The sequence below is a fragment of the Gopherus evgoodei genome, chromosome 3 (genome assembly GCF_007399415.2).
Source record: "Gopherus evgoodei ecotype Sinaloan lineage chromosome 3, rGopEvg1_v1.p, whole genome shotgun sequence".
Taxonomy (NCBI): Eukaryota; Metazoa; Chordata; order Testudines; family Testudinidae; genus Gopherus; species Gopherus evgoodei.
The window spans coordinates 186,153,177-186,178,727 of record NC_044324.1 but is presented as its reverse complement, the minus strand read 5'-3'; positions in this window follow the sequence as shown (position 1 = coordinate 186,178,727).

Below are 25,551 nucleotides of genomic sequence, written 5' to 3'. Positions count from 1 at the left end.
ACTATTTGGAAATATATAACTTTTCTATTATCCCTGTAAAGAAAGTGTATATTAAAAATCACTGGCCCACAGAGATGACCTTTCTGCATGGAATGTGGAATAATTTAATGAAAGGCTGTCTTCCATAGGGACAAGTTACCTACCACTTCTCCCAAGGAAACGAGGTATCTGAGGTCAAGTGGATTTATGTGCTGGAATTTTTCAAGAATCAGAAAATAGATTATTTTTTTCCTTTCCTCATAACAGCTGATTTTGAACTGAGATATCAAGTGTACTTTTTAAATATGCTACAGATTTATATTTGTAAATGTCATTTCATGATAGATCTATGCAGTGTTGTTGTAGTCAGGTTGGTCCCAGGATATGAGAAAGACAAGTTGGGTGAGCCAATATATCTTATTGGACCAACTTCTGTTGCTGAGAGAGACAAGCTTTCAAGCTACAAGAGCTCTTCTGCAGCTCTGGGAAAGGTACTGAGTGTCACGGAAAAAGTAGTTAGCATATATTCTAAGGGACTATTTGAATATGTGCTAACTATTTATGCTAAACTAGCTGTTGGATCTTGTATTTAGCTTTGACACTCTTACTATCTTTCCCACATCTGAGGAGGAGCTCGGTGTAGCTTGAAAGCTTGTCTCTCTCACCAATAGAAGTTGGTCCAATAAGATATATTGTCTCATCCAACTTGTCTGTAATTTCATGATAGCTATTCATGTAACCTTCTTTCACCACAGGGTGAATAAATAAAACCATAGATATAAAAAATACAAAATAAAACTTGGTGTTGGGCTTGCATGGATGGCATTCAAAAGGACCTGTGCTTCTTTGTTAAGCAGGATTGAATCACTCTAGCCTATGAGAACTTGTTTGTCTCCAGGTGTCTGTGTAGCATTAAATCAGAGGGTTAGATTGGGCCTTGGGCACAGCCCAGGTTATGGGATGATGGAGAGCTTCACTGTCTTCAGTGCTGATTAATTCTATAGTCAGTTGCTTGACCACGCTTTAGTTTGTTATGAAATACACTCAAAAGACCAAATAGGCACTGTCAGTCAGGTTTATTAATACGGTACAGGACAAATGTTCTGTGCAACACCAGTCTGCGACGAGCAATTCCATGCAGTTATGTTACCTTTACCTTATGCAGAATGTGCACTCCCCAAGTTACACATTTCAGCTGGTATTAGTTAAGATGATTTCTCAAGTTACACCTCTTCACACGTCAGTAAAATCCAACCCATCAGTTTCTTGCAGTTCCCTAATTTGTTGTTTTGTTCCTTCCTTATCTTTGTTTTGGATACTAACATTCCAGGTGCTGGTCTGTGAAGGTACCTCCCTAGCTTATACTAAGACGTGGAATGAATGTATCTTGATTTTGACATGTTTCCGATCTGCTGTTGCCCAATGCTTACTTCAGTAAATGCAAGGAGTGAACAGGATTATGGTATAGGCCAGTTTTGGCTGCATCACTGCTACAATATTTGTGCTTAATGTTATTGGTGCTTAATGCATACTAATAAATAATACATATGTATACACACACACACATATATGTAGAGGATAATGCATATTATTAATATGATACATACAGTATTTATATGCTAGCCAGCGTATAATACTCAGCACAAGGGAATCCCATTCTGCCTGAATTCTCTGGCAACTCAAAGGGAACATCTTCCAGATGGGGTAGAGCTGCTGTTCCCTGTATGCCCTAACTCATTTTGGGGGCTGGAGGAAGGTGGGGCCTCTGTGGACTCTCAGGAGAGTAGAGAGGAAGCCATCTTTGTACTCCCCTGAGCATAGGGACTGTCTGTGAAAGGGCTGGGCAGAATCTGGACCAGATGCTGCAATCATCTCTCAGGCACAACTCCTTGAACTCAATGGGAGTTTTGCCTTGGAAGAACTACAGGAATGAGTCTCAGTGGTGGAAAAGGCCTATTAGGAGGAAAGACTAGATAATTGCAGGATTGTTCCCTACATGCACACATTTCATGGAAATTACATTAGTTTTAATTCAAAAATGAAGCTTCCAGACCACTTGTCTCCATGTATCATATGAATAATTAGAGCTATTGCTTTACCAGCCTGCCCTAAAGTGTCTATTATTCAGAATGGGGATAGTGGCTATCCTATCTCATCTGCAGGAATGGTGATGAGGGAATAATTGTAATAGTAGAAAACAAAGGTACTTATTATTGCAGAGATGACCAGACATGCTGAGAATGAATTGAGCTCTGCTCATTCCTTCCCCACCTGGGCTCCCAGGCTCACTTGAGTTTTAATTTATTTTTGTTGGTTTGCATTTGTAATAAAGATCTGGATTAATTTCATGTGGATGGTGATCATTAAAGGACAGCTGCTCTTTTCCACTTCCCGTTAGCAGATAAATGTGTCTTTGTTATTATTTTTTTTTAAAATTCATTCCTTTCCCCCCTTTGGTTTTATATTTGTCAGTTTTTCTAATTAAAAAAATCAAGTGAATAGATTTTATTTTTGAAAAGAAAAAAACCCCTCACCCCCGATACCCTCAGTCACTGTCATTTTACTGTTGAGATAGTTTGCTTTTAAGAAAACCTGGCATTTGAGCGTGTCCTTGGCTTTTGAGATGAGCCAAATGCATAATTTGCTCGCAGTCTCTGTGCACTACTTTTGAATTCTGCTGCTGGTCCATTTGCAAGAGAATAGAGGGGAGGATATACAGTGTCTATTTCTTTATTCCATTTGTGAAACAGAATGAAGGGGTGTTGGTTTGATTAACTATAGGCCACTGAAAGGACAGAGAAAAAAAGGCAAAATGTAAATGAACCCCTTCCCAAATAGTTTTTGCCACTGACAGTAGTGTATAATGGGCCATGACTCTGAAAACACAAAGGCTGCTAAAAATTGGTATAACTTAAAGCTAATTTTTCAACAGTGGACTCTGAAAATGTGCCCATTTGGGTGGACAGATCTCACATTTACCTGTGCCAATGGGCAGCTGTGCGCACAAATTAGGTACAGGTTTTTAGACAGGCAATCATTTACCTGTCTGACACATAGAATTGCACTAGCTTACTCGTTAAATGGTGAGGCATATGAATGCAAAGGAGCATGTGCTCAATTTTGCAGACACACTTTTGAAAGCTGAGATGCTGAGACTTATCCTAGCCATGTATCTCTAAGGTTAAAATCTCCTTCCTTTACTTAGCTTAACCACAAGGCCCTGCAGCTGTGAGGCCCTGGTATAAATAGCTGGCCTAGCAGTTTATTAGTAGCACAATCCATTACTTCCTGAATGGTTTGAGTTAGGGAAGTTATTGAGAACGATCCCCCAGGATGAAAGGCAGGGATGAGGAGCACAGCTGGGACATCCGTCTCAACCTCTGGAATGGGGGAGAAACATCACACCTCACTCTGCTGTAACCCATGGCTGTGAGGATGGTCACCATAAAACAAGGCTCTTGTGATGGTGAGTAATGAAGAAGGGAAAATGGGGGAGATCCTCAGGGTTCTAGGTGGGACGTTCAGTATCCTGAGAAAAGAAAATTAAACAATCTGGTTTAAACTATCCCAATCGAGGAAATCAAGAGTTAAGTATTGTTGAGTTCTTTGAATAGTAGGTGGTTTTCAGATGTCATATACAGTTCCCTGAAATGCAGACAGAGCAAGTGAGTTTCAGCTTTAACTTGGGTTTCTTAGATGATGTTGGCTTAACTCTCTCAGTAGTAAATGTTCAAAACTGGTCATACATCTTTCACTGAATTCAGCGGGAGCCATGCAGCATCTACTTGCAAGTGGAGAAATTATTCTTCCCTTTCCCCTCCACAAAGTCAACAGCATTTTCCGTGTCCTTTGTTAAAATGGAGAGCCTGACCCTGCTTCCATTGAACTCAATGGCAAAAATGCTATTGACTTCTGTGGGTGTAGCTCAAACGTTGAGTAACTGTTATATAGTATTAACAACAATGTAGTGAAATATCATGGAGTCTGCAGAATGGATGTTAAAATCCATCTCGAACATCAGAGATGGCTGCCTTTCATTGCTGGGTGAAGGTGAGCATTTTAGAATCTTTAGGATGGTGGGTAAGGATATATTACTGTTTATAATAACAATCCTAATAAACTTGGCTCCTTTTATATGTGAATATCAAAGCACCTTACACCCCAGTTTTACAGATCTGGAACTGTTCAGCAGGGGCCTGATTTCCACAGGTGCTGCCCATCACAGCTCTAATGGAAATCATTGGCCCGTAAAGCTCTAGAGAAGGACACCCTAGAACAGAAACACTCAAACTAGAGGCCGCTTTTGAATGTGTCTCTAGATTTACACAGGAAGAAGAGGGCAGAGTGGAGACTAATACCTAGGTCTTCTGGCTGTCACCTCTGTGTAGAAAGCCTATATGAGGCTGTCATGATATAATTTCCCACTCTGAACCTTAGCGTCCAAAAGATGGGGTACCAGCATGAATTTCTCTAAGCTCAATTACCAGCTTAGTACTTGTAGCGCTGCCACCAACCAGGAATTCCAGTGCCTGGTACACTCTGGTCCCCCCAAAATCTTGCCCGGGGACCCCCAAGACCCAGACCGTCTGGATCTTAACACAAGGAAAGTAAACCCTTTCCCTCACTGTTGTCTCTCCCAGACTTCCCCTCCCTGGGTTACCCTGGAAGATCACTGTGATTCAAACTCCTTGAATCTTAAAACAGAGAGGAAAATTCACCTTCCCCCCTCCTTCTCTCTCCCCTCCCAGACTCTCCCTGAGAGAGAAAGTAATCCTAACACAGAGAGAAATTAACCTCTCTCTCCCCCTTCCCTCCTTTCTCCCCACCAATTCCCTGGTGAATCCAGACCCAGTCCCCTGGGGTCTCACCAGAATAAAAAAACAATCAGGTTCTTAAACAAGAAAAGCTTTTAATTAAAGAAGGAAAAAACAGTAAAAATTATCTTTGTAAATTTAAGATGGAATATGTTACAGGGTCTTTCAGCTATAGACACTGGGAATACCCTCCCAGCCTAAGTATACAAGTACAAATTAAAATCCTTTCAGCAAAATACAAATTTGAACTCCTTCCAGCCAAATACACATTTGCAAATAAAGAAAACAAACATAAGCCTAACTCGCTTTATCTACTTAGTACTCACTATTCTGAACTTATAAGAGCCTGTATCGGAGAGATTGGAGAGAAACCTGGTTGCACATCTGGTTCCTCTGAGAACCCAGAGAGAACAACAACCAAAAACTAACAACACACACAAAAACTTCCCTCCCTCAAGATTTGAAAGTATTCTGTCCCCTGATTGGTCCCCTGGTCAGATGACAGCCTGGCTTACTGATCTTATTAACCCTTTGCAGGCAAAAGAGATATGAAGTCCTTCTGTTCCATTAACTCTTAAATATCCGTTTATGACAGAGGCCTATCTGAGGCAGAGGTGGTGCACAGAGGCCTGGGAGAACCCTAACAGTTTATGAAGTACCAATTTTTCATCTGGTCAGCCTTAGCTCATGAACACAGTGGGGATGTGGTGAATATTCTATTTGTACGTGATGCACACACAAACAGTACTATTTATCTAAGGGTGTTTGTGTGAGCAATTAAAAGAAACACAGAATCCCCAATAGCTAAAACAGACAGGTACTAGTTGCTAAGATTTGCAACAGTCATGCATTTTAGCATTAAGGTCCTATTGACGCAACACTAAAATAAATGTTTCATGGAGTTTAAGGCCATTATTAAATATTACTGGCTAAAGCCATGGTCCTGCAATGAGTCCTGGACTTGTGTGAGGCCTATAGATATGCTAGTGCTCATTGCAGGATCAGGTTTTGCATTTCTAAAATTATTATTCACATTCTTATTTATGATTCAATTAACACTGGTAGCCATCATTTAATATTAGGCTGAACAGCAGCAATAACTGTTAATGTTTTTATTAAACACTTGTATAAATTAATTCTGTCCAAAGCCAATTAAAAAAAAATATTAGTTACATTTACCCCCCCCCCCACCCTTCTGTCTCTAAGTTACAGACTGGAACAAATGGTTACAGACCCTTACAAATACAGTGGACATGCAGACTTGACATTCGTTTTAGTGGCACCATCAGGAGCTTGAGGAATATTATATACGGTATATCTAATATATATACATCCTGGTTTGCTAGTGGCTTTCTTCTAGTTATTACCCAGCCACTGCAGCCAAAGTAGGGCAGTGGCTCTCTTCGTTCACACTTTTTTTTTTTAAACTGGGCTGTGAACCTAGAATGTGTTAGATCAATGCAGACACCATGAAAAATAACCAGGACATGCCTTAGTGGCTTTTGATGTAGCTATGGCTCTCTCTGAAACTAACAGATGCAAAAGCTAACTGCCAGATCTCTAGCATGTGTGCCAACACTAACAAACCTGCCAGATGCCTGGCAGCTGCTCTTGCCCCAACTCCAGTGGCTCTCTTATATATAAAATGACTTGGGAACAAAAACGTGTTTCTTTGAGCTATCTCATGAAAAATTCTTCCCATAAATAGAGAAATAAATCATTTAGTAAGGTGAATAACCTATTGATTTCAGGGGAGGAGGAAGAAGGAAGACTCCTGAAACTTTGCTGATATTGATATATTTGTCAAACATTAAAGATTCATTTTGGGGGGTATTATCATCAGCGACAGGAATTAGTTTAATGTTCACCATGTAAAAGGTCATTCTGTCCCCACACAGCAAGAGTTGTTATCAATAAGTCAGGATTTACAACTGAGCAGATTGGGGCTCTTTTGCCTATTTGGATTTTTTTATAAACAAAACTTTTGCTGTTGCAGTCTGAAATGCTGAAAGGAAATCAATGTTTTTCCACCTAATGTGGTTTTATCTGAGCAGTATAAACAGTTCAGACAGGATATTGGTGCTAAATTTATTAATGTCTTCTGCAGTCTTGACATTCTGGGAAAAGTTAACCAATACAGCCTGGAAAAGGCTCCAAAATGTTGCTCCATTTTTATCCCTTTACTTCCTGTTTAGGCTCCAGTTAGACATTTGACAGCTTTAACAGCTGAATTGGAATGGAACCCACCATCCAATTAAAAACAACTGAGGCAAACGTAAACCTAAGGAATCCTGATGTTTGGAGATTAGAGTAAAAATGCATCCTGTAGCATGTCAGTCAGCATGATGATGATGACAACACAGTAACAACTTCATGTGCAACTTCTTCTGAACACTTTTGAGGAAATATTTCTTCTCTGTCTTCAAAGAGTGATGAAAGTGGACTTGTTTCTGCATTTGGTCAATAAACTAGTTTCACCTCAAGGTACTTTAAGGTCAGACTTGGCTTAGTTCATGAGTGAAACGATTTGCTGGTCTCAAAACTATGTCCCAAGTGGTCATCTCTGCACATCCCAAAACCACCATGTAGTATCTGTCAGAGTTTGACTTGTTTAGCATACTATGCCCAGGAGAGGCTCAGGACCGGTCAATAGAAGGGGTTTTGCAGCTCATGCCAGAGGTGTATTGGGGAAGATAGCACAGAACCTGCCCACGCTGTCCTGAAGCCCATGATATCAGTCACTTCTTTTCATCACCTCTAACATTCTCTCTGTCTCTCTCTCTGACGAGAAGCGTCAGCCCCTTTTGCAGCATGAAATGTATTACAATCTAAATGTGTTCTTTATTTACAAAATCACTGCAAGGATGTACAGAATGTATGCAGATGGTGTTTTCCAAAGCCTCAGTCCTACAAGTTCTTCTTCGAGTGATTGCTCACATCCATTCCAGTTAGGTGTGCGCGCCGCGCGTGCACGTTCGTCGGAAACTTTTTACCCTAGCAACTCCAGTGGGCCGGCAGGTCGCCCCCTGGAGTGGCGCCGCCATGGCGCCCAATATATATCCCTGCCGGCCCGCCCGCTCCTCAGTTCCTTCTTACCGCCGTGTCGGTCGTTGGAACTGTGGAGCGCGGCATAGCTGTCCTCCATGTCCCTAGCTCTCCTAGTTCTCTATCGTTTATCTATCGTTCATCTCTAGTCCATTATAGTTGTTAATTAGTTGGTTAAGTAGATAGTTAAGTTAAATAGTTGTTAAGTAGTTCTTCGCCGGGGGCTTAGCCCTTCCCGGCACCCGGCGCCAGGCTCATGCCTGTTTCGCCGGGATTCAAGCAGTGTGCGGCCTGCAAGAAGCCCATGCCTACCAGCGATCCCCACGAAGCGTGCCTGAAGTGCCTCGGGGAATCGCACAGATCTGACAAGTGCCGCATCTGTAAGGCTTTTAAGCCAAGGACAAAGAAGGAGAGGGATCAAAGGCTCCGGACTCTCCTCATGGAGGCGGCACTTGACCCGACGGCTTCGCAGGCCGTGATCTCGGCGCCGGCACCGGATCGCACCGGCACTGAGAAGACTCCCCGGCACCGGCCCTCTCCGGCACCGGAGTCAGAACCAAGGCCGTCGAAGTCCAATACTCCGGCCAGGCAGACCCGGCTAGAGCGCCCGGCCTCGACATCGGCCGCGGCGCCGCCGGCACCGTCGACTCCGGGCCCAGCGGGTCCGTCGAGTCCGGTACCGCCGAGCTCCCCCATGAGATCTGGGGTTGAGATACTGGTCCCATCCACACCGGAGACCTTCGCCTCGGCTCGGGACCTCATAGCCCTGACTGAGCCCACTCGGCTGCCACCCCCGGTACCTCCGGTGCGGGTTGTGTCCAGAGGCAAGCCCATGATGTCGGCACCGCCCAGAAGATCTCGTTCACGATCCAGGTCCCGACGTCTTGGGCGCTCCAGATCCCGCCGCCGCTCGCAGTCCCGGCACCGCTCCCCTCAGCGGTACCGGTCGCACTCGCGGCACCGGTCGACATCGAGACGATTGCGGTCAGGTTCCAGTCGCCGAGACCGGCACCGCGATTCTAGGAACAGGTCCCGACGCTACTCGCCGCACCGGTCGACCTCCCGGCACCGAGCCGGTGGCAGGTCTCGGTCGACCTCCCGGCACCGAGCCGGTGGCAGGTCCCGGCACCGAAGCGGCGCCCGGTACCGATCAGGATCCCGGCACCGCGACAGAACTCGGTCCCGATCCAGATCCCGGCACCGTTATGACTCCCGGCACCGGTCCCCGGCACCGAGACGATCCTCCGTGCCGGCCCGCGCAGACCCTTACCATCCAGGGTCGGCCCCTCCATGGCCCTCTAGACAGCCGTCCGTATCCTCCCAGACGGACAGAGGGTATGCGCTGGGCACCGACCGGCAGACGGCGCTGTTCGGTGATCCGCCGCTGCAGGACCAAGGCCCTCAACAGTGGGGATTCTGGACACCCTGGGCATACCATCAGGCCCAGGGCCCCCAGCAGCTCCCTGCTAGGCCGGCGACTGCGGAGCGTAGGGCTCCTGAAGCCTCGTTGTCTCGCCCCCCTCCCTCCCCGGAAGGGGAGGAAGGGTCCAAGCAGCAAGACTCCGCTGTGGCTCCTGAGGCAGAGGCGAGGGCTGAGGAAGACCCTCAGTTAGACACTCTCGTGCCTGGGGTCTCCTCATCCTCCTCCCCGGATGAGGCGGTGGCGGTTACCTCCTCCAACAGTCCCCCCCCGCTGGATCTCAGGGCGCACCAAGACCTCCTCAGGCGATTGGCTCAAAATCTGAGTCTGCAGGCAGAGGAGGTCTCGGAGATAGAGGATCCAATTGTAACCATCCTCTCTTCTGATGCTCCCACCAGGGTCGCCCTGCCCTTATACGGACCATCCAGGCCAACGCCAACACCATCTGGCAGTCCCCGGCCTCCATCCCTCCGACAGCGAAAGGCGTCGAGAGGAAGTACATGGCCCCTTCTAGGGGATACGAATATCTCCATGTACACCCGACTCCGGGTTCACTGGTGGTGCAATCAGTGAACGATAGGGAGCGTCACGGCCAGGAGGCTCCAGCCCCCAAATCCAGAGAAGCCAGGCGGATGGACCTCCTTGGCCGTAAGGTGTATTCGGCTGGGGCGCTGCAGCTCAGGGTCTCCAACCAGCAGGCCCTGCTGAGCAGATATGCCTTTAATTCCTGGGTGGCAGTGGACAAATTTAAGGAGCTGCTGCCACAGGATGCTCGCCAAGAGTTTACGGCCATCTTGGACGAAGGCAAGAAGGTCGCACGCACGGCCTTACAAGCCTCCTTGGACGCTGCGGACTCGGCTGCCCGTACCCTCGCGTCAGGAGTTACGATGCGTCGCATCTCCTGGCTGCAGGTTTCCGGCCTTCCGCCGGAGCTCCAACATACTATACAGGACCTTCCTTTCGAAGGCCAGGGCCTGTTTTCTGACAAGACAGACCCCAGACTCAAGAGTCTGAAAGACAACCGGGTCATTATGCGGTCCCTCGGGATGCACACCCCCGTGACGCAGCGTAGACCCTTTAGGTCGCAGCAACAGCAACAACAACGCAGGCCGTTTTCCCAGTTCCGCCAGCGGCAGGACCTTTACAGGCGCCGCGGCAGGAACGGAAGGCGCAGGCAGTCGGGGAACCAAGGGGGGCAAAACCAAGGCTCCTCAAAACCCCCGCCGGGACCTAAGCCTTCATTTTGAAGGTGCGCCCGAGGGCGCAGTAACAGTTTCCCCTATGGATCCTTCCCCCCCGTTTTCCAACCGCCTTTCGTTTTTCCTCCCGGCGTGGTCCCAAATAACATCGGACCGCTGGGTCTTAAGCATGGTGCAGACGGGATACCGCCTGCAGTTTGTTTCATTTCCTCCTTCCCGCCCTCCTTCCTCGTCCCTCTTCAGGGACCCCTCTCACGAGCAATTCCTTCGGCAGGAGGTGCAGACGCTCCTCAGCAAAGGAGCTATAGAGGCGGTTCCGGAAAACGAGAAAGGCAAGGGGTTTTATTCCCGCTACTTTCTGATCCCCAAGGCCAAGGGGGGCCTCAGGCCTATCCTCGACCTGCGAGAGCTCAACAAATACCTCGTGAAGTTGAAGTTCCGCATGGTATCCCTGGGGACCATTATTCCATCCCTGGATCCGGGAGACTGGTATGCCGCCCTCGACATGCAGGACGCGTATTTCCACATTGCCATTTGGCCGCGCCACAGACGCTTTCTCCGCTTTGTTGTGGGGGCTCTTCATTATCAATTTGCAGTCCTCCCATTTGGCCTGTCCACGGCCCCGAGGGTGTTTACAAAGTGCATGGCAGTTATCGTGGCGCATCTTCGGCGCAACCGTGTCCACGTGTTCCCTTATCTGGACGACTGGTTGATTCGGGGCACGTCGGAACAACAAGTCAACAGCCATGTCCGCGTGATCACCGGCATGTTTGCAAGTCTGGGCCTCTTGATAAACGCAGACAAGTCCACCCTGAGGCCCACTCAGAAGGTGGAATTTATCGGGGCCGTCCTGGACGCCACTGTGGGCAGGGCCTCGCTGCCTCTGCAACGGTTCCAGACCATGGTGGCGATCGTTCAACGTTTGCGGTCAGCCCCATTGACGTCAGTGAGGACATGTCTAACCCTGCTAGGCCACATGGCGGCTTGCACCTTTGTAACCGACTACGCTCGGCTCCGCATGAGGCCTCTCCAGCTGTGGCTTATCAGTCATTACAGGCCGGCAAGGCAACCGTTAGACATGCTAGTCACAATCCCCCAGAAGGTCTTAGATTCTCTCGGCTGGTGGCTAGACCAGTCCGTATTATGTGCGGGTCTTCCCTTCCACCCCTCTCAGCCCTCGGTATCCCTGACAACGGATGCCTCAGATCTAGGCTGGGGTGCCCACCTAGGGACCCTGCGGACACAGGGCCTGTGGTCCCAGGAGGAGGTGGGGCTACACATCAACATGCGGGAGTTGAGAGCGGTCCGCCTTGCTTGTCAAGCGTTCTGTCATCAGCTTCAGGATCGTTGTGTCGCCGTGTTCACGGACAACACGACGACCATGTACTATATCAACAAGCAGGGCGGCACCAGGTCCTCCTCCCTGTGCCTCGAGGCGATACGACTCTGGGACTTTTGCGTAGCCCACTCCATTCACCTCAGAGCTTCTTTCCTCCCTGGAGTACGGAACACGCTGGCGGATCGATTGAGCAGATCCTTCCTGTCACACGAGTGGTCCCTTCGCCCGGACGTCGCTCTCTCCATTTTCCGGAGGTGGGGTTATCCCCGGGTGGACCTCTTCGCGTCCAAGGGGAACAGGAAGTGCCAAGCGTTCTGCTCCTTTCAGGGCAGGGAGCCGGGGTCGATAGCGGATGCCTTCCTCATCCAGTGGTCGACCCACCTGTACTATGCGTTTCCCCCGTTCCCTCTGGTCCACAAGGTCCTCCTGAAGGTGCGCAGAGACAGGGCTCTCGTGATCATGGTGGCCCCAGCATGGCCCAGGCAACACTGGTACACGATGCTGCTGGACTTGGCCGTAGCCGGCCCAGTTCCCCTGCCCCTTCATCCGGACCTGATTACCCAGGACCACGGGACCCTCTGTCACCCAGACCTGCAGTCGCTGCACCTGGCGGCGTGGCTCCTGCGTGGCTGACTGGTTCCGAGCTGCGCTGCTCCACGCCTGTGAGAGAGGTGCTCTTGAGCAGCAGGAAACCGTCCACAAGAGCCACATATTCGGCGAAATGGAAACGCTTCTCCTCTTGGTGCGTAGAGAGAAATCTCCGCCCTATGGAAGTTTCGGTAACCGAAATCTTAGACTATGTTTGGTCCCTCAAAGGGCAAGGTCTGGCCTTATCGTCGTTGCGAGTCCACCTAGTAGCTATCTCCACCTTTCACCCGGGTGCGGACGGTCGCTCCGTTTTTTCTCACCTGACGGTGTCGAGATTCCTTAAAGGGCTGGAACGTTTATTCCCTAACGTCCGTCCCCCTGCTCCAACCTGGGATCTTAACCTGGTGTTGTCCCGGCTCATGGGGCCCCCCTTTGAGCCGTTAGCTACTTGCTCCCTGCTTTACCTCTCTTGGAAGACTGCCTTTCTAGTAGCTATCACCTCAGCTAGACGGGTGTCGGAGCTCCGAGCTCTTGTGGTAGACCCCCCATATACGGTCTTCCACAAAGACAAGGTGCAGCTGAGACCACACCCTGCCTTTCTACCCAAGGTGGTCTCAGCCTTCCACGTCAACCAAGAGATTTTCCTCCCGGTTTTTTTCCCGAAACCTCACTCTTCGGGCAGGGAGCAGCAGCTCCACTCGCTGGATGTCCGTAGGGCTCTCGCGTTCTACATAGAGAGGACCAAACCCTTCCGAAAATCCCCCCAGCTTTTCGTGGCGGTAGCGGACCGTATGAAAGGGCTTCCTATCTCCTCCCAGAGGGTATCCTCTTGGGTTACGTCCTGTATCAGGACCTGTTATGACTTGGCCCATGTCCCTACGGGCCGTGTGACTGCGCATTCTACCAGGGCGCAGGCGTCGTCGCTGGCTTTCCTCGCCCGTGTGCCCATCCAGGAAATCTGTCGGGCAGCGACCTGGTCATCGGTCCACACCTTTGCTTCCCACTACGCCCTGGTCCAGCAGTCAAGGGAGGATGCGGCCTTCGGAACTGCAGTGCTCCGTGCCGCGACTTCTCACTCCGACCCCACCGCCTAGGTATGGCTTGGGAGTCACCTAACTGGAATGGATGTGAGCAATCACTCGAAGAAGAAAAGACGGTTACTCACCTTTGTAACTGTTGTTCTTCGAGATGTGTTGCTCACATCCATTCCACACCCGCCCTCCTTCCCCACTGTCGGAGTAGCCGGCAAGAAGGAACTGAGGAGCGGGCGGGCCGGCAGGGATATATATTGGGCGCCATGGCGGCGCCACTCCAGGGGGCGACCTGCCGGCCCACTGGAGTTGCTAGGGTAAAAAGTTTCCGACGAACGTGCACGCGCGGCGCGCACACCTAACTGGAATGGATGTGAGCAACACATCTCGAAGAACAACAGTTACAAAGGTGAGTAACCGTCTTTTCCCTGAACAGAGTCACAAGCACTCTGTGAAGATGCTAGGCTCTGCTCACAAAGATCCAAGTGCAGGATTGGCGTCTTACATTGGAAGTTAAGGAAAGTTCTAAAGTCAGGGATGCAAATGATCACATCAAGTATTATTATTCATTATAGTGCTATATAGGTTTTGTGTAAATGGGAGTAACTCCACTGACTTCAAAACAATTACAATGGTGTGACACCAGCATCAGAGGAAAATGAGACACAGTTTTCACTTCTTGTCACTTGCAGCTTTAGGCTGGCACTATTCCATTTATTCTACTACAAACTTTTCAAAGCCCCTTGGCTTTTTGCCAAATTTGCATTTAGCCAGACTGAAAATTGCAAACTATACCAGCTCATCTTGCACTTCTGATGATATCTCTGTTTACTTTAGGGAGCATTAATGGGGATGTTTCAAATTAGAGTGAAAACTCCCAATGAACCTAGCAGTATTACTCAAGTTAGGGTAACTAGCATATTTTTTTTCTCTGACACTATTGGAATCAGCATGAAGGGGAGAATCTAGCTGCTCTGTGCAGGAGATATTCTACGTATTAAAATCAAGTTTTCATAACTCAGTGCATGCGCTTTAACCTAAGTTACCAAACACGCTAAAAATGAAAGAGCCCATTCAGGGCTGTGTCCCTGCAAAGTTATGGCAATGTATGTTTCCCACGACCTTGTTTACTGGTGAATTCCGTCTTCCCAGACTTGTGTAAGTTTCAAGGACATGACATTCTGAAATGGGATGAAAAGAATCACTTGTTTGCCCAACCTGTTAAGGACTGTTTAGCGGGATCAGTTTGAGGGTTTTTTGCATGTTGAGTCTGTACTGCTCGTTGCTTACCCCTAAAGTTCAACATTTGGGGCTTAACTCAAAAATATTTTGGGTAAATGCTGCCCTGATTTATACCCTTTGCACCTCATTAACTTCAGTCAGATTAGCACATGGTGCAAATTAGAGCAAGATTTGGCCTAACTCCTTGTGCTTGCCACCACTTTATTACATTAATTATTTTAACATGGAAACCAGCATTCTGTTCACCTACTTCTGCAATCTACTTCCTCAGTTCACTGCTTTTTTTGAGTACCTGCAGGAAGTCTTAAAATTAGAGGGACCTGCTTAGATAAAATGCAAACCAACCCCAAATTCACCCGGAATTCTTAATTTAACCTTTTTTTGAGGTTCAGAAGAGTTTGCTCAACATTTCTCTCTCATTATCGTTAATTGTCTATAGCCACTGCCCTTCCTGGGTAGGGTGACCAGATGTCCCGATTTTATAGGGACAGTCCCAATATTTGGGGCTTTTTCTTATATAGGCTCCTATTACCCCACACCCCCTGTCTGGATTTTTCACACTTGCTGTCTGGTCCCCCAATTCCTAGGTCTGGCCAGAAGTGGATATATGATGAGAAAGGCAGGTGACCTGGTATTTCTGCTGATTTGGAAGCAGGAAGCATTGGAAATCTCACAAGAGAGCCTGTTCTTTGTAATCTTGAAGATCTTCACATACAAAAGCGTGTCTCATTTGTTTTCTGTGTCAGCCAACCCCACCCCCACCCTCAGCCATTTGTTTGTCACTGCTTTAAAAAGTTAGTCCTTTGGAATGATGGTCTTTTTCTTAGCAAATACGATTGTTTTGGATACCACCAGAACTCTTATTACTTATTTAGGGCTTGATCCTGCTCCCATAAAGGTAAATGACAAATTTCTCATTGAGTTCAATGAGCCAGTCTCAGGCCCTTATTGCTAATGGTAATTTATTACCCACAGCGGGCAGAGTGCAGAGACCCTTACACTGAACTGTGCAAATGGAGTTAATAGCAAGTCAGGTGCTCCAAGGAGGGGCCATTAAAACACCTGCTCCAGGAAGAATAAGGCAGAGACTACCTGGGAGAACACTGTTCTCTCTACCAAGGCTGGGTAAGAAAGCCTGACTTGAGGATGTTTCTCCATGACCTCCATGGTGCCCAGTCTGTTCCCCTATTCTCTTGCCTCCATCTAATGCCCTCTTAGCGGGAGAAAAGCCTGAGCATTATGTGTATGGCCCCCTGCAGGAACAGAAGTCAGTAGCCGCTCAGCAGGCCTTTATCCTGCATCATCCCAAATCCAGCAGGATAGAAGACCTCTTAGTGCACTCCCTCCTCCTGGTGGGCGGAATTGCTGTTGGATCAGGGCTGCTGCTCAGTGCGGCCTGGAAAACTAAATTGAATGGAATGTGGCAGAGTGAATATCAGGGTCACTCAGCAGTACAACCCACTTTGAACACTTGGAAAGGGAAGAAAACCCTTTCTGGGTCCAGCACTCCCCTGAAGCATTCAGATTCAAGTGACATATCCTGCCCCCTCCTCTGCCGGTGTGGAGATCCCCATGAGTAGGGCTCCGTCTTTGTCATGTAAAAGTAGCAAAGAATCCTGTGGCACCTTATAGACTAACAGACGTTTTGGAGCATGAGCTCTCGGGGATGAATATCCACTTCCTCAGATGCATGTAATGGAAATTTCCAGGGGCAGGTATATATATGCTAGCAAGCAAGCTAGAGATAACGAGGTCAGTTCAATCAGGGAGGATGAGGCCCTGTTCTAGCAGTTGAGGTGTGAAAACCAAGAGAGGAGAAACTGGTTCTGTAATTGGCAAGCCATTCACAGTCTTTGTTCAGTCCTGAGCTGATGGTGTCAAATTTGCAGATGAACTGAAGCTCAGCAGTTTCTCTTTGAAGTCTGGTCCTGAAGTTTTTTTGCTGCAGGATGGTCACCTTAAGGTCTGCTATAGTGTGGCCAGGGAGGTTGAAGTGCTCTCCTACAGGTTTTTGTATATTGCCATTCCTAATGTCTGATTTGTGTCCATTTATCCTTTTCCGTAGAGACTGTCCAGTTTGGCCGATGTACATAGCAGAGGGGCATTGCTGGCATATGATGGCGTATATTACATTGGTGGATGTGCAGGTGAATGAACCAGTGATGGTGTGGCTGATCTGGTTAGGTCCTGTGATGGTGTCGCTGGTGTAGATATGTGGGCAGAGTTGGCATCGAGGTTTGTTGCATGGATTGGTTCCTGAGCTAGAGTTATTATGGTGCGGTGTGCAGTTACTGGTGAGAATATGTTTCAGGTTGGCAGGTTGTCTGTGGGCAAGGACTGGCCTGCCACCCAAGGCCTGTGAAAGTGTGAGATCATTGTCCAGGATGGGTTGTAGATCCTTGATGATGCTTTGGAGGGGTTTTAGCTGGGGACTGTATGTGATGGCCAGTGGAGTCCTGTTGGTTTCTTTCTTGGGTTTGTCTTGCAGTAGGAGGCTTCTGGGTACACGTCTGGCTCTGTTGATCTGTTTCCTTATTTCCTCGTGCGGGTATTGTAGTTTTGAGAATGCTTGGTGGAGATTTTGTAGGTATTGGTCTCTGTCTGAGGGGTTAGAGCAGATGCGGTTGTACCTGACTGCTTGGCTGTAGACTATGGATCGTGTGATGTGTCCGGGATGGAAGCTGGAGGCATGAAGGTAGGCATAGCGGTCGGTAGGTTTTCGATATAGGGTGGTGTTAATGTGACCGTCACTTATTTGCCACTGATCTGGAGATATATATTGTCATCAAATTTGAAATACCAAATTCTACAAGCCACTTCCCTCAGATCCCACTGAGGAATACACTAAGAAACTACAGCATCTACTCAGGACACTCCTTACACTAACACCAGAAGAAATCAACATACCCCTAGAGCCCCGACCAGGGTTATTCTATCTACTACCCAAGATCCACAAACCCGGAAATCCTGGACGCCCCATCATCTCGGGCATTGGCACTCTCACTGAAGGACTGTCTGGATATATGGACTCTCTACTCAGACCCTATGCCACCAGCACTCCCAGCTATCTCCGTGACACCACTGATTTCCTGAGGAAACTACAATGCATTGGTCACCTCCCAGAAAACACCATCCTAGCCACCATAGATGTAGAGGCTCTCTACACAAACATCCCACACATAGATGGAATACAAGCTGTCAGGAACACTATCCCTGATGATGCCATAGCACAACTGGCTGCTGAGCTCTGTGCCTTTATACTTACACACAACTATTTCAAATTTGATGACAATATATATCTCCAGATCAGTGGCACTGCTATGGGCACCCGCATGGCCCCACAATATGCCAATATCTTTATGGCCGACCTGGAACAACGCTTCCTCAGCTCTCGTCCACTCACGCCCCTTCTCTACCTACGCTACATTGATGACATCTTCATCATCTGGACCCATGGGAAGGAGACTCTGGAAAAATTCCACCATGATTTCAACAGCTTCCACCCCACCATCAACCTCAGCCTGGACCAATCTACACGGGAGATCCACTTTCTTGACACCACGGTGCAAATAAGTGATGGTCACATTAACACCACCCTATATCGAAAACCTACCGACCGCTATGCCTACCTTCATGCCTCCAGCTTCCATCCCGGACACATCACACGATCCATTGTCTACAGCCAAGCACTGAGGTACAACCACATCTGCTCTAACCCCTCAGACAGAGACCAACACCTACAAAATCTCTACCAAGCATTCTCAAAACTACAATACCTGCACGAGGAAATAAGGAAACAGATCAACAGAGCCAGACATGTACCCAGAAGCCTCCTACTGCAAGACAAACCCAAGAAAGAAACCAACAGGACTCCACTGGCCATCACATACAGTCCCCAGCTAAAACCCCTCCAATGCATCATCAAGGATCTACAACCCATCCTGGACAATGATCTCACACTTTCACAGGCCTTGGGTGGCAGGCCAGTCCTTGCCCACAGACAACCTGCCAACCTGAAACATATTCTCACCAGTAACTGCACACCGCACCATAATAACTCTAGCTCAGGAACCAATCCATGCAACAAACCTCGATGCCAACTCTGCCCACATATCTACACCAGCGACACCATCACAGGACCTAACCAGATCAGCCACACCATCACTGGTTCATTCACCTGCACATCCACCAATGTAATATACGCCATCATATGCCAGCAATGCCCCTCTGCTATGTACATCGGCCAAACTGGACAGTCTCTACGGAAAAGGATAAATGGACACAAATCAGACATTAGGAATGGCAATATACAAAAACCTGTAGGAGAGCACTTCAACCTCCCTGGCCACACTATAGCAGACCTTAAGGTGACCATCCTGCAGCAAAAAAACTTCAGGACCAAAGTTCAAAGAGAAACTGCTGAGCTTCAGTTCATCTGCAAATTTGACACCATCAGCTCAGGACTGAACAAAGACTGTGAATGGCTTGCCAATTACAGAACCAGTTTCTTCTCTCTTGGTTTTCACACCTCAACTGCTAGAACAGGGCCTCATCCTCCCTGATTGAACTGACCTCGTTATCTCTATCTTGCTTGCTAGCATATATATACCTGCCCCTGGAAATTCCCATTACATGCATCTGAGGAAGTGGGTATTCACCCCCGAGAGCTCATGCTCCAAAACGTCTGTTAGTCTATAAGGTGCCACAGGTTTCTTTGCTGCTTTTACAGATCCAGACTAACACGGCTACCCCTCTGGTCTTTGTCATGGAGGTCGCAGAAGCAGGGCTAGCTCCAGGCACCAGCGAAGGAATCAGGTGTCTGGGGCAGGCAATAGAAAGGGGTGGCAGTCCGTCCATTGTTGGGGCAGCATGTCCGGGTCTGTGGTGGTAATTCGGTGGCGGGTCCTTCAGTCCCTTGCTTCCTCTATGCCGGCACTTCGGCGGCAGCTTAATCGGTCCATTTCAGTCTTCGGCAGCACTTTGGTGGCAGCTCAGTTACTCTGCTTCAGTCTTTGGCTGCAATTCGGCAGTGGGTCCTTCACTCCCTCTCCTCTTTGGTGGCAGCTCAATCCGTTTCTTTTTTTTTTCTTCTCCTCTTGGGGCGGCAAAAAAGCTGGAGCCGGCCCTGCATGGAAGTCACAGATTCCATGACTAACTGTGACCTCTGTGATTTCTGCAGTGGCCAGTGTGACTGCCCCAGGGGCCGGCTGCTCAGGTGGCCCTGGGGCTAGTCACACTGGCTGCTCCTGGAGCTTCTCTGCAGCCAGTCGCTTAGGCGGCCCCTCAGCCAACCGCACTAACTGCTGCTGGAACGGCCTCGGCACTGGGGCCAGCACTGGCAGCTGCTCTGGTGGCCCCAGGCAGCTGGCCCCAGGGACCACCTGAGCTGCAGTCCTGGGGCACCCAGAGCAGCAGGTGGCCCCGGGGCTCCCCCCCAGCCACCGGTGCTGTGGTCCTCCTCCCAGCAGTGCCCCCCTCCCCCCAAGATTCAATAGGGGGTATTTATGGTACAGCGTGTCATGGATAGATCATGGGCCATGATTTTTTGTTTCTTGCCCATGACCTGTCCATGACTTTTACTAAAAATACCCGCAAATAAATCATAGCCTTACCCATGAGCAGTGGATGCAGAGGAAGGGGCAGGATTTGGAAAGGCTCCTGCATGGCACAGAGCTCTGTGGGGGTTACACTCTGTGCTCCCTCATGCAAGAGAAGAGTGGGAGAAATGGTGGTGGGAGGGAGAGGGGGAAGTAGACTAGCATCTGCCCCTCTGTACATCCTCCAGTCTTGTGGGTGGTATTAGATGCTTTCCTGCCACTGAACTATGGAGCAACTGCACTACCTGAGGGGTCGGAGATTCCTCCCCACACCCTGCTCAAAGTCCCCCAGTCACTTGGGGGGCTGTGCCTTAGGTGAAGGATTTTAGCCTAAGCAAGTAAGGCCCAGGCCAGCACAGAGGAGAGAACCATGGAAGGCATCATGTTATAGGAGGCGCAGTGCCTTGCCCAGCTCCCTGATGTGCACCCATGCTTCCCCATTATTTCAGCTAGTGTGGCCTACTTCCCCTGAACTGCTTGTTCCATGCTGTAGGCCAGTGCAGAGATGCTGGGGAGAGATGGATGTCCTTACTTCCTCCCTGTGTTTGCTGAGGCAACTTTCACCCACAAGGGCTCTAAGAGGGAGCAATCTGTGTGCTTCCCTGTCCAGGGCATACACTGCTTCTGCCACTCACCCCCCCCCCCCACAGAAGGGCCAAGGGCACTTTATTCCACTGGATGGGAGACGTTCTGCCCTAACATACACCGAGGAAGCTGCGTGCATGTGGTGGAGGACAAAATCTGGCCAAGAAGTGTATCTTGTTTTCTTTTGTACTTCTCTTTCTTAAGAAGCCCCTCCACACATTCACAGAGTAATGGGGGGTGGCGGAGGGGGAAGCCTGACTGATTCACAGTTCTTCTTATACACGTCCATTCATCCCCAGTGACCTCAATATGAGCCTTCAAAGGGCTTACATGTTGAGCTTTATTGTAGCATTTCAATCTGCAAGGGAACAAAAGGCCAGTTCCCTCTCCAGGGGCAGTGAGTAGAGAGGATTTCTGTTTGTGAATAGGCTTTGGGAGAGGATGGGTTCTGCTGTATGCATGTGTGCGAGAGGGAAGCCCCTTATGGTGATCAGGTCTCCCCTGGGGAAGCGCAGCTCTTGCCCAGATTGTCTGTCTCTCTCAACACAATGCAAAATTTCCTTCACCATCAAGGACCTGTCCCCAGGAGGAAGCTATTTAACAGCAAATTGGCCTGGTAATTTTTAGTGATGATCTTATGTTAATTACAAGTTGCAATATTAGTAAATCCCCTCTGAAGGCCAGCTGTTGTGTTGGCATTAACTCCTTGATGCAAAATCAACTGTTTGTTTACTAAATCCCAAGACAATTTTTTTTAAATGTTTTCTTTTATTGTTTTTATTTCAGTCCAGTGCAGCCAGGTGAGACGCACACCCCCTGTTGCGTATTGTTGTCTACCCACTGGGCAGAGACTACATTTAACAGAGGCTGGGTTCTCCTGGCTAAAACTGGATACTTTATATTTATTTATTATTGGATAGCACCTTGGAACCCCAGTCGTGAACCAGGACCCCAGTATACAAGGTACTGTACAAACTCTGCCTCAAAGAGCTTCCATAATTAATATTTGATAGTCACCCTGGGAGACTTCTAAAAAGGAGAAATTATTCCAGAACAAAGTCACTTTTACTCTGGAATAGAATGTCTCAGAGTATTGCCCAGAGGAGTTATACCAGACTAGCTATAGTGGAATAGTTATCTCATTATGAGCTGGGTCAGTCAATTTCCCCATGTAGACAAGCCCTAAGGGAGAGGCTGACAGGATCTGATCCTTAATGAGGAGGGTGGGAGGGGAATCAATTTGTATTAAGCCCCATCACCCACCCATTGTATAAATAATCATTGAAGATAGATTTCTGTACCATTAGTCCCAAGCTGCTTTGGGTGTTGTGGGGATGGTGAAGGTAGACAGGGAAGGTTTTGAAACATACTCAGGACAAACAAACTGGTAAATATCAATCCCTGGCAGGTGAGGAGGCTTGCATGAAAGTGCACTTTGATGGCAAAAGGAGACTGGAGCTAAAAGACTCTAACAGCAGGTGTGTTACTTCCTAACTAACAGATCATACTGCATTTACAGAGGGAGCTTTATCCATGAGTCTCAAAGTGCCTTAGAGAGGAGGGTATCATTGTCTCCAGTTTATAGATGGGGAAACTGAGTCACAGAAAGGCCTAAGTTTTACTCAGTGAGTGGATTGCTAATCCCTGAAGACTCCTCCTGTTTGGTGTCCCATTTGGTGCCTCCTCACCTCTCTTCTCCCCAGGGCCGGCTCCAGCTTTTTTGCTGCCCTAAGCAGTGAAGTGAGGAGGGGAGGAGAAGCTGTGATCTATCGAGAGGGACTGAGGGACCTGCTGCCGAAGACCCGGACGTGCTGTCCCCATCCATGGGTGCCCCAAGTCTCTCACCATCACAAAGCAGCTTGTGTCAAGGATTGCAGCAAGTCCAAAGGAGAAAAGAGTTTTATCTGGATACTGATTTTTTTTTTTCAGTGCTTTGCCTTCCCCTTCTCCCACCCCACCCTGCCAGAACACCTAGGCAGAGCCACTACAGGGCTTCTATTTTACTAACCTATGTTTCTCCTCCCTCAGTTCTCAAGGAATATATATGGAATTTGGGCAGGATTGTGGGGTTAACGCCCCTGTTCTTGTGAAAGTATTGTGTGATCTTTCATGACTACCATGTTGTTATTATTTATTTGTATTCCCAAAGCACTGAGAAGCTCTTTGTGCTAGGTGCTGTACAAACAGAACAAAAAGACAGTCCCTGCCCCGAAGAGCTTCAATTCTCCTTCTCAGCACAGTGCCCCCAGCCCCCACGGCTGAGTTGCTGGTTCCATAATGACCTAGAAAGAAAGGGCATACAGGCATAGATTAAGAGCAGAAGGAGCTGCCTGCACAGTGCTCACCCAATCTGACCTATGTATCACAGGCCACCACCACCACCCAAGAGCAAAATTAGACCAAAGTAGTATAACCTACACAAGACTAGACTGTTATGTGCCACAGGCAGAGAAGAGGTGGGTCTAAGGGACACCAGTGCCTGAGGCCCCTGTAGTGGAAGAGAAATTATTTAGGGAGATTTAGCCAGATATTCCTGGTAAATGACCTGCAACCCATGGCGAAGAGGAAGGCAAACAACCCCAAGCTCACTGCCAAGCTGATGGGGGAAATTCCTTCCTGACCCCACACATGGCGATCAGTTAGATCCTGAGCGCGTGAGCACAGTTAAGCACCTGAGAGAGAGAGAGAGAGAGAGTGCTGGGTGCCACCGCAGAGCCCTAGCCCTGCCCATCCAACGTCCCTGGCCCTGCTCTTGTGGCCATTCCTGCTGAGGAAGGATGGGCCATGTAGTGATTCACCACAGCCTCATCTCACAGCAGGGTGGATTTTTCTACTAGATCTCTCCTCCAAATGCTGACCTGACCTGACACTGCTTAGGCCTGGTCTACACTGGAGGGTGGGACGGGGGGGTCGATGTAAGATACGCAACTTCAGCTACGAGAATAGCATAGCTGAGGTTGACTTACCTCCCGTCCTCACAGCGCGGGATCAATGGTCACAGCTCCCTCGTCGACGCCGCTTCTGCCTCTCGCCCTGGTGGAGCTCCAGAGTCGACGGGGAGCATGTTCAGGGATCAATTTATTGCGTCTAGACAAGATGTGATAAATTGATCCCCGATAGATCGATGGCTATCCGCCGAGCCAGCGGGTAGTGGGGATGTACTCTTAGCTTTGGATATGTGACTAGCTTGCTGCTTGCAGTGGGATAGTGGCAAGGCATCCTTGTAGTGCATCCATATAGGGTGCCTGCATATGTTGGCCTTGTTTACTGTAGTGCTTTTCCCGTGTTGGTCTAGCATAGGTGCAGTTCTACCCATGGAAGCACTAGTGTAAGCAGGGGCACAGGGACGTCAAGTGGTATGGAAACCAGAGTGACATACACTGGGTCAAATGCCAGCCTCCTCAACCCTCCCTACGACCCAAGTGAAAGCAGTGGGGTTGAATGGGTGGGATCTTGCTTGGTGGCTTGTATGTCTACTTTGGAGAATCAGTTCACATGATCAAAGCTCGCAATGTCCCTCACACAACTATTTTTCATGCACTGTTGGCAGAGTGACTGCAGCATATGAGGACCTCTTGTGCACCTGTATAGAGAACTGGTAGCTCATCCGCACTATAAATGCTGCAGGTTAGGATGGAGCAAACACAGGGAATGAACCCACACTTCTCAGGCTCAGTGTCAAAGTTTTAAGTTGGGTTTAAGGCCTTGTGTGAGCCCTCTGAAATAGGACAAAATTCTCCCTATATTAAGCGGTTAGGACATTAAAGCAACATAGGAGTCAAGACAAGTAGGAGAATGACACCAAAAGCGTGTGTGTATATACTTCAATGACATGTAGTTTCCTCTTTATGAGGTGATTAATTAGTCACATTCCACATGCCTAGGGGTAGGTCTCACTTCCTGTTGCCATTATTTTCTGCAGCAAAAACATCTTCTTCTCACTACAGATCAGTGCAAAAATCTCATGCTGTTTCACAGCAGCTAAAGTAAGTGCTATCACCAGTGTCATTTATGTGACCCATCACTGAGGAGAAAAAAAAATCTACTTGCTCCAGAAATGTTTCCTCCTTCTCTGTCCCCAAATGTGGACATTTCTCCCCAGATTACCCCAGGCTGAAACCCAGGCTGGAGAAGATTCAGTCCTGGGCTACTGAGAGCTTTTCTATCTGTAGAAATATCAGAACTTTGACATTCTTGCTACCCTGCACAGGTAGAAAAGGGAGCTTCATATCATTGAGTAACGTGGCTATCCCAAACTCAGGCTGATAATGCACCACTCCATCCTATGTTATTATTAATCATGTTTATTAGAGTAGTGTTTAAGGGTCAACTGAGACTGGGGCCCTATTGTGTCAGATACCATACAAATACAGAATGGGGATGCGCCTTGCCCTGACACGCTATAATCAGCTTGCAACAGTGGGGGAAGAGGTAGAACACACAAGCAGTGTGACCAATGTGATGGCTGCAAATGTCATATTAGTGCCACAATTGTGGGGGAAGGGTTTACTTAGGCTTGATGAGGTGTGTACCCTTCACAGGCAGAGAAAGGGTTAACAGGAGCCTGAATCCAATTAGGCCAGTGGGTGGCATCTGCAGGGATGTTTGTTTGGTATAATTGGTGATCCAATCCAGCTGGGAAGGCACTGGGTGTTCATAAAGGATGGAACAGAGGGCAGTGGGAAAAGAAGGTTAGGGAGGGAGAAGATATG